Below are 9,273 nucleotides of genomic sequence, written 5' to 3'. Positions count from 1 at the left end.
CTGGAAGGGTGCCAGATGTCTGCGGCCCCAAAAGGGTGCTGCCTCAGCAGCTCTGTGGCTCCCGCCTGTCCCAGAAGCCGTCTGCCCCCGTGGTCCCCACTCTGACCTGTACAGACTAAGCTCGGCGGAGTCCCGGAGCCAAGATGGCGCTCCCTGCAGGGCAGGTCACTGTCCTCTGGCTGGGAGGGTGCCGGAAGTCTGCGGCCCCAAAAGGGTGCTGCCTCAGCGGCTCTGTGTCTCCCGCCTGTCCCAGAAGCTGTCTGCCTCTGTCTGATCACAGTATCTTAACAGCAGTAGAAAAGAAACAGATTCAGCCCCCTTCAGGTGAGGCAATGCCTTGATAGTGGCAGAACGTAAGGACACAAGTACATAATTCAGTTCTTTGTGGCTGTTGAGCTGCTGAGCTATTCTATATCACCTACTTTCTTCTAGGTGTGCTGAGTGGTACCTGTGGTACATTGCTCTCTCTATTTTTTGTGTGTGCATTGACAGTAATCGTCTCATGCATAAGCCACTGATATATGACACTTAGTCACAGGAGTTACTAACAAAACAACACAGAAAAATTTTCCATTTGCAAGTGCAGTCACATGAAACAAAGTGAATTCTCTTTTTTTTTTTTTTTTTGGAGCATCTAACAGAGTACAGATGTCATCACAGCATCTAGTCTCAAATGTCTGAGTTCAGCTGGCCCATTTGGCTTCATGATTCACTTTACCATAGGCAGATGCCATAATTGAACTCAAAGTATAAATTTTAATTAGTAAAAATTTTACAATTTGTCTGTTTTCCATTTTGGCGTTCCAGCTAAGATTTCATTTGCAAGTTCAACGTGAAGAACAGTTGCAGCAAAAGTGGAAGGGAAGAGAGCAGGTGACTATTTGTATACCATTTGTCTGATTGGGTAGACTGATCCTTATTTTTATCCGTTGTGTTGTTAGGGATTATGACTATGCTAAGATAGTGATCGGCCATGGTGCTACATCCCTAAGCCTTAAATATATCAAACTACTCTTAGATGCTATCACCACACTGAGGTCCTAGAGGCCAAACCTCAGTAGCACAGACTCAGCAGGGATCTCATTTTCACAAAATGAACCAAAATTCAGTTGGATACCCAGGCTGGGAAGCACACTGACATCCTTGAATTATATCTCTCAAACTTCCCGTGTGTCCCATCATTAGATCAGTTAAGTCTCCCTCTGCAAGACTCTCTATCCCAATGATTTTACTCACCATGACTTCCACTCTAGTTCCACTTCTTGCCTATGATTATTTCAAAATAGCATAGTGAGAATAGTTTTAGTAACAACATCAAGGGGTGCTATAACGTCTTTACTTGTTAGCTTCTCTATGGCTTTACACTACTGTTTGAAATGAGTTCTGTTCCTTGTGTGGAAAACTTATGTCTGATCTGGCACCTGATATGTCTCAGTACCATTGTGTTCTGTGTTCTGCCTGCCGCCCATCCAGCCCTTCTGTGCTCCCTGCACACACTGATGGCATTTCCTTCTTAGTATCAGTGCATATACCGTTTCTCTCCATTTCTGCTATAAGTACCTCAAGAGTTCTTCCCCATGACTCTGTGTATGCGTGTGTGAGCACCCTAACGTTTGTGTGTGCATGCCTGCACTCATGAGTGTATGGAGGCCGGGGGGTCATTTCTCTGGTACTACTTGTTTTGTGTGTGTGTGTGTGTGTGTGTGTGTGTGTGTGTGTGTGTGTGTGGTGTTGGAACAGGAATTCTCACTGTCTTGGAACTCACCAAGTATAGCCTGCTAACCATGAAGGCCCAGAGATCGGCCTGCCTCTACCTCTGCAATGCTGGGCTTACACAAGCATATCCACATGCTTTTTCAGTGTAAATTTTGGTGAATGAACTCAGGCCTTTGTGCTTGAAATGGAAGACTTTGCTGGCTGTCTCTCTGGTCCTCCCCTGATTTCTTTACTAATCACCTTTAATTCTTTAATTTCACAATTTGCGCTGTGGTGTGTATAAACACCTCACTTGAAAATGAGCTCAGTGAGGGCAAGAATTATTTTAGATGAATTAGATGAATAGTTGTTCATGGATGGATGGATGGATGCATCCGTGTACTTATGGACCTATCTGTAGATGGAAACAGGAGTGAACTGTGGGCTCTGCTCTGCTCTCCTGCTTCTAATACTGCCAAGATTGATGAAGCCCCTTTGTCCAGTTTCTTCTGGTCTAGTCCCTTATATTTTCTGCAAAGACGATCAACTTCAGTTCTTGGAATTTTTAAAGAGCTTGCTTCCCTTCTTCTGCTGCTGCTTGGTAGCTTCCTAGTTTGTTTCTGCATCAGGCCAGCCTGTTGCTAGGCAGGTTGGGAAGCTGGGCTCTGCAGGTGCTGACTGCAGCAGCACCTTCTCCTTATAAAGCAGAGCCAGCTCAGACAGCCAGAGGCAAATATACAGCCAGCCAAGCCCTCTTCTGGCTCTGCATCTTTTCCACACACTGCTTCCCACCCCTGCTTGCCTTCTGGGCAAGCCTACTGGGATCCTGATGTTCTATGCCCTCTGTGTAAGAGGATGGTTTATTCATTTGTTTCTCCTTCAAGCACCTCTGCGTGGGCGGATTGTTCAAGAAAAGCAGTGTAGACTCAGACATACACTGTCCAGTGTCTGTCCAGTGCTGGTTCTTATACAGATACTGGAGGCTGCACTGCTCTCTCTAATTTTCTGAGCCTCCTTTGTTTCACCTGAAGACCAAGGCTCACCCTGTAGTAATGACTGTTAAACAAAGCAAGACACAGACGGTACTTACCACAGTGCATATTGTAGCAGCCCAGTTTAAAGATGACTTCATACGAGGCTGGGCACGCAGCTCAAGGGGAAGAGACCTTTAGGCCATAGGTTTGATCTACGGAACAGACAAAACAAAAACTGAAACTAGGCAAAAGGACGGAGATGCTCAATGTTACTTCGTTGCAGTTTGGGTTTTTCCGCATCGGTTCAGTTTGCTCAGAAAGCCATTTCTGTTCAAGTGAATAGCCAGTTTCACATAGAAACATGGAATTGGGGACATGAGACTGAGCCAAGTAGAAAGCAATGTTCTAAAACATTAATAGATTCATATACTTGGATTCATTTTAACAGAGCCTGAAGCCTGGGCCCTCTCAGCAGCCTGATCCTTCCTGGCAGGCTGGAGAAGCTGTGGAGCCCTGACTGAGCTTTTTTCTGCACTGTCAATCGGGCTTCTGTCCAGGGTGGGGTGAGCTGCAAGAGGATGCCTGAACTGCCTGTCCCTAGGTTCTAATCCCCGCTTCTCATCACTGCGCACTCCGCTCACTTCCTGGCAGTGGGTCGAGGAGGAGGAGACAGGACGACAAGCCCACTCATTTGGATGACACTGTGCGTCAGGATAGTGGTCAGCACGGTTACCTTTCATGGTGTAGGAAGCCGGGGAAGAGATGGGAAAGAGCTCTGCCCAGAGACAGGTGGAGTTTTGCCAGTAGCTCCAGTGATGACAGTTTGTGAGCAGAGGAAGACCTGCCGGAGAAGCCAGGAATCAGCAGCTTCCTGGCTGTGGGCAGACAATGTAGATTTGTTTACCAGGGAGAGCTCATTTTAGAGACCATGCCACAGAGGTTTAGTGGCAGGCTGCTCTGAGATGTGTACTTCAGACTGTGGGCTGGGAAGTCCCTGAATATACTGCAGACAGGAAGGCTGGCTTCTTGGCCACGTTGAGGAGACTGGACACCAGCCAAATGGAAGAGGGGAAAAAGGAAACCGTCATTTCTACCTCATGCACACGCTGTCCTAGGAACACACCTGCTCCTAAGAGACTCAATAGCTCTTCGTTTGGGTCTTGCTCTTAGGATACCTTGCCGTTGAGTCTTGACTAGAGTGCTTCCTTTCTGTCAAGCACACCCCTCCCCTCCTACTGCCTGTAGCATCTCTAAATGCTTCCTTAATTTGTTCAACATGCCTGTGAGACTCTAAGTCAATATTTGACAAATAAAAGAATAATTTCTTGAGGAATCCCTCGCCCCACCCATTTTGCAATCAGTTTCCAGAATATAAGATAGCTGTTTGAAGTAAGCATATTCACAAACCACTGGCTGCAGCTTTCATTTGGCCAAAGGAGTAAGACAAAGATGGTTCTGATTGGTGAGCCCATCTCCTTCTGCAAGTGGATGTTGTTCATCTGCAGGTGTTTTAGGGATCCCTCTCCAGGCACATCTGTCGAGTTCAATGTCAGCCATTTGCAAAGTCATCCATTTAGGGTGAGGGAGCTACCTACACTGGCAATTTGCTTTTTAGTTGAGCGTTCTTCAGGCATCATCATCAAGTGCATAAGCAGAGGGGTCAGTGTTCACTTAGTTTTACAAGAAGCATGGCAAGCCCTGTGAGAGTGGAAAGTTTCTGCTTTTGGACTTTAACCATTAATGGACTTCAGGGAGAAATGTAGGAATATTAACTGCTAGGTCCGAATGTCTTCCTGGCTGTGGTAATTTCCAGGTGATGGACTTCGTCTTGGGAGATTGTGTCTGCTGGTTTGGTGGTGAAGAGTTACGGATTGGGCGGTTAACTCCATCCTGGGAGGACTATGAAGCTGTGATTGGCTCAGCCCACAGGTAGGCAGGCATCGAGAGGTTTCATGCATGGACTCACACAATATGTGTGGACCTCTAGCATGCCAAGGATTTTTCCAAGGACTGTGGCCTCTCTGAGACAAAGATCTCTGCCACTGAGGGACAAACAAGATTAAAACAAGCAACGTGAACAGCCTATGGAGAGTGCCAGGGACATTGACAAAACCCAAGGAGACGAATGTATTAGGTCGGCTTCCTGAGTATGCAGGCCAGACAGGTAGGAATGGAGGCAGGAAGGGTCAGATGTTCACACTCAGCCGTGTCTGAGGAAGGACCCATGGTTTTAATGCTGTGTGAAATGGGAAGGCAGTTTTAGGTTTCACAGAAGAGTGATGGCTTGCCCAGTTTAAAAGGCTTCCTGGATTCAATTGTTAGGTATCTTTGTTAGGTTAGCCAGAACACCAGATTTAAAACAAACAAGCACCATCATCTGTAAGTGTGGCTGGACTCAAAACCACTTGCACGCTACTGGTGCCCACTGTTCCTTACCGCTTATATGTTTTACTTGGGCAAAACTCAAGAAAAGGATTTTAAGTGCTGAGATTCCTTGCTCGCCAAGAGATCATGATTATTTATCTCACAGTTTTTCTTTTTCATTTTTTTTTTTATTTCTCCTACCAAAGGAAACAAGAGAACTGAGAAAGTGGCTCAGAGAGGTGCGCCTGTAATAACCAGGTCAATCCGGTGGCGGCATGGTCCTCCCTCCCGTGCCAGCATGGTCCTCCCTCCCGTGCCAGCACATCCCTGGCCATAGCAGAATTCTTACAGGAGAATCTTAAGCTCCGATTCCTTGACTCATTCTCTTCAGCTAAGCTTTTGCTACTGGTGCAATTATTCATTTCATGGCATGTGAGCAAGGCGATCTGTGAAACCTGAGGTGATTTGTCTGACAAAGGATTCCTGTTCTGATTTAAAATGTATAAAACAGCCCCAGAGATGTGGTTTGGGTGCCAAATACCAGACTTTCAGGGTTTTTTTTGTTTATGATAAAGACAGAGCCTCACGTTCTGGGCCAGATCTTCTTGACACATAGGGTGGGGTAGGATGGCTTGTCTTGGTGTACTCAGGGAGGCAAGGGAATTATAGAAAGGCTATGGGGGAAATATCTGACGGTACCAGGGCTGACTGAGTACAGGAGCCTAACATCCTCCCTATATCCATGCTTCTATAAGACCAGCATGACCACAGCGATCACTGTACAGATGTCATTTAAGGTATTCCTAGAGGAAAAATAGATACGCAGCCTAGGAAAGGCTCCTCTGCTCTGCAGGAAAGACTTCTACCTCTGGTGGATACAACCATTATAGCAGAAAGTCCTACTGCCTACCACATTCCCAGATGTGGGTCAGTTCCCAGACAAAGACTCTCTGGAATGAAGAGGAGAGGACGTTCCAAGGGAGTCTATTGCACAGCCAGAACTACATACTGTCCACTTTCCTCCTGACCATGTCTGTAGGGATGTGTGTCTATTTATTACGATGACTACTTACAAATGAAGTGGGTGTGACTAGCTTATTAGGAACCACTGAATGTTGGAGATTAAAAAAATAAAAAAGGGGCCATCATCCACCAAGCAGGTCATCAGCAGGATTTGAATCACACCAGGCCTGCCGTGGTCCAGAAACCTGTCTTGTGGTTATATCCCCAGTTCTAGAAACTAGTTAGAAAAGGACCATCATTCTTGTGGGATGACTTGCATGTCTATCAAACTCTGCTGACCTCTCTTCTTCCAGGTTGCAAAATGTCCAGTTTGCCTACGGGTCGGGATACTGCCTTCATACTGACAGGCACACAGATGTCTCTGACTCAGGATGTGTGAAGACAGTCACCCACCTGGGCTATTAAGATGCCTATCTATGAGGCCTACAGCCAATGATGGTGTGTATGGCAAGAGATAGTAGAAGGGAAGGAAAAATAGCCCCTCCACACCCCCATTCCACCGTTCCTTCCGCATATCATCAGGCAAATTAGTTTGTCTACCCAAGCCTTAACCTTTTCACCTTTAAGAAGCAAGTTAGGCAAGAAGTGGAACATAATGAAACCTTTCAAGGGTTTTAAAAATGTATTGATGCCCAATCCCTATGTTGGAGACTCTGATTGAATTTTTCTAGGGCTGGGACCATGCACCCATATTTTTAATGTCTCCTCTGTGCCATCAAGGATGTATCCTTGTGTTTGAAATCACCCCAAAGGGGAGCTCTGACAGGTGGACTCTACACCACATTTCCCCCACTGGGTGAGAGAACCAGAGTTGGATGGATTTGAAGTCAAAGTTCTGAAGGATTTTCTGAGGAGAAGAGTGCCAAGCCTCTATTTCCCAAATTAAAATCTAGACTATTTTTTCTTTGTGGGAAAGTAATTTGACTAGTGAGACCATGGAGAAGCTGGGTCAGTGAACGTCAGTATCTCTGACTTTCTTACGTGTTGGTGTTAGGATGTAGAGTGATTAGGTCCTGAGGCTCTACCGTCATGAATGGGATTTGTGGTTTTTCAGACTCTTGCTCTAGCCCTGTTGGCCTCTTTTATGCTAGCCTGGACAGATGATGGCAAGTTCAGGCCGTTGTTGCTGTCACATCACTGGCCTGATGAGGAACTCTGAGAGCTGGTGATGGTTCGTGCTTACATACTAGAAACAGCACAACAAGTGTCCTTTTGTTCAACCAACCCCCTCCCCTATCCCCTCAAACATGACGTCATCCTGCTCAGTGTCACTCACACAACTCCAATGACAATCCAGAAACTATTAAGTGGAAAAATTCCAGAAATGAACAGCTCTTAAGTTAAATTACATGCCATACCGAGGAACGTGATGAAACTTTGTGCCATTCCATTAGGTCCTACCAACACCAAGAGCCAGTCCCTTGTCAGAATATTAGACTAAAAGCACTTCTGACCCTAACAGTTACTTAGTAGCCACTTTGGTTATCAGATGGGGTATTGGGACTCAAAAGTAGCAATACTGCCCCCATTACTATTACAATGTTTTACAATGTTTAAATGCCATGATGTTTTTTTTTTTTTTTTTTTTGGTCGGTCTCTTTTATAGTATCTACTTCTCTTATTCTAAAGTTAAACTTTACTGTAGGTATGCATGGGAAGACATCTTATACACAGAATTCAGTGTGATCTACAGTTTCAGGTGTGCACCAAGAGGCTTGGGACATATTTCTCATGAATGAAGACATGAATAATTATAGATTCAGAAATAGTCTCTCTCTTTGTTTCCTAATGGATGCTTTCATTTTGGGGGCTTCGCCCCACCCTTTATCCCCGTGGTTAGTGACTGCTCTCATTACGGGCTTGGGGAAATTCCTTTTGGTTTATGAGCCTTAATTTACCAAAAACTAGCAGTGCGGCCTTCAAAAGGTATCCACTTTTTGCTTCTGGGCAATGGTTTCCTCATCTGCTGCTATAAATGTCTGACTCTGGAGAATCTTCCAGATGAGGTGTTCTATGTTACGGTGATTTTACGAGACTGGAAGAGATTTCCTGATAAGGAGAGAGGTCCATGCCGTGCCAAACCTATTCTGACACTGTTATAATGGTGGCTGTTTTTATATATACATATTTGTTCACTTGGCTGTCAGTAATGAGCCCAGTTTAGGAGCACTTTGAGCAAGGGTTGCTAGATGGCGCTGTTTCCCCAGATTTCCTGGGAATCAGCCTCAGCAGATGGCTTGTGGAGAATCAACAATTAATGTCAGCCTTATCAGGCAAAACCTTCAGAAAATATGTTATCCTCCAGAAACTACAGAGGGCTGAGATTGCTCAGTGATGTTTCCCTGCCAGTTCAGTCCTATGCTGGCCAAAAAATGTAATCAGACATGGCCCAGTCTCTCCCCCACATTGGTCTTCCAAATAGAGGACATTAATAACCAGGGTAAATAAGGAAGATTATAATAAGCGAGTTTTATGCTTGTTTTCTAAGCCTTATTAAAAGTTCTTCTGAAAAGTTTTTTTGCATGTAGGAGTTAGCAATTAGAAATTCCCAGACTAGAAGGTGGCTCTGAGGTGTACACAGTTCTGATGTGAGGGAGGCTACAGGCTAAAGCGGGAAGCCTCAGGTTAAGACACGGGCCATTGCTCTGCAAAAATCTGGTCGCTTACAAGGTGTGACTAGTGCAGGTTCAAGGGTCATAATGACAGTGACTTCTTGGCTTTCTGTAACATTTATTTTTCCTTATCAGGCTATTTGAGTAAAAAACCATGAACGCCATATGTGTGTCATTCTCTCATTAGAAGGACACAAAGTCCTTTGTCAGAAAGATGTAAGGGAAAAGCGAGGGAAAAGAACAGTCCACGAGGCTGTCAGATGAAGAACATGAAGATGAGATGCCCTAAACCAGGCTCATGCGTTGCTCATGGGAAGATTCTGGAAACGTAAGAAAGTAGGGCCCAGCAGAAAAGCAAGTAAGTCCCAAGGTGTGTACAATGGAAGGCTATGCCTAGTCCCTGGTGCCCTGGTCCTCTTTGTCTCCTTTCTCCCAAGCAGGGAAGCAACCGATTTAATGCAGGGTCCCATTACCATATTAATGCGTCAACCCATAAGGTTAATTAGCCATGGACGGGGCCTCTGAGCCTATGGGTAAAATGAATTCTTCTGTCTTTACTTTGCTTGTTCTTCTTTTCTTTCCCTTCCCTTCCCTTCCCTTCCCTT

The sequence above is a fragment of the Mus caroli genome, chromosome 18 (genome assembly GCF_900094665.2).
Source record: "Mus caroli chromosome 18, CAROLI_EIJ_v1.1, whole genome shotgun sequence".
Classification (NCBI taxonomy): domain Eukaryota; kingdom Metazoa; phylum Chordata; class Mammalia; order Rodentia; family Muridae; genus Mus; species Mus caroli.
Note: the sequence above shows the minus strand (reverse complement) of the source record.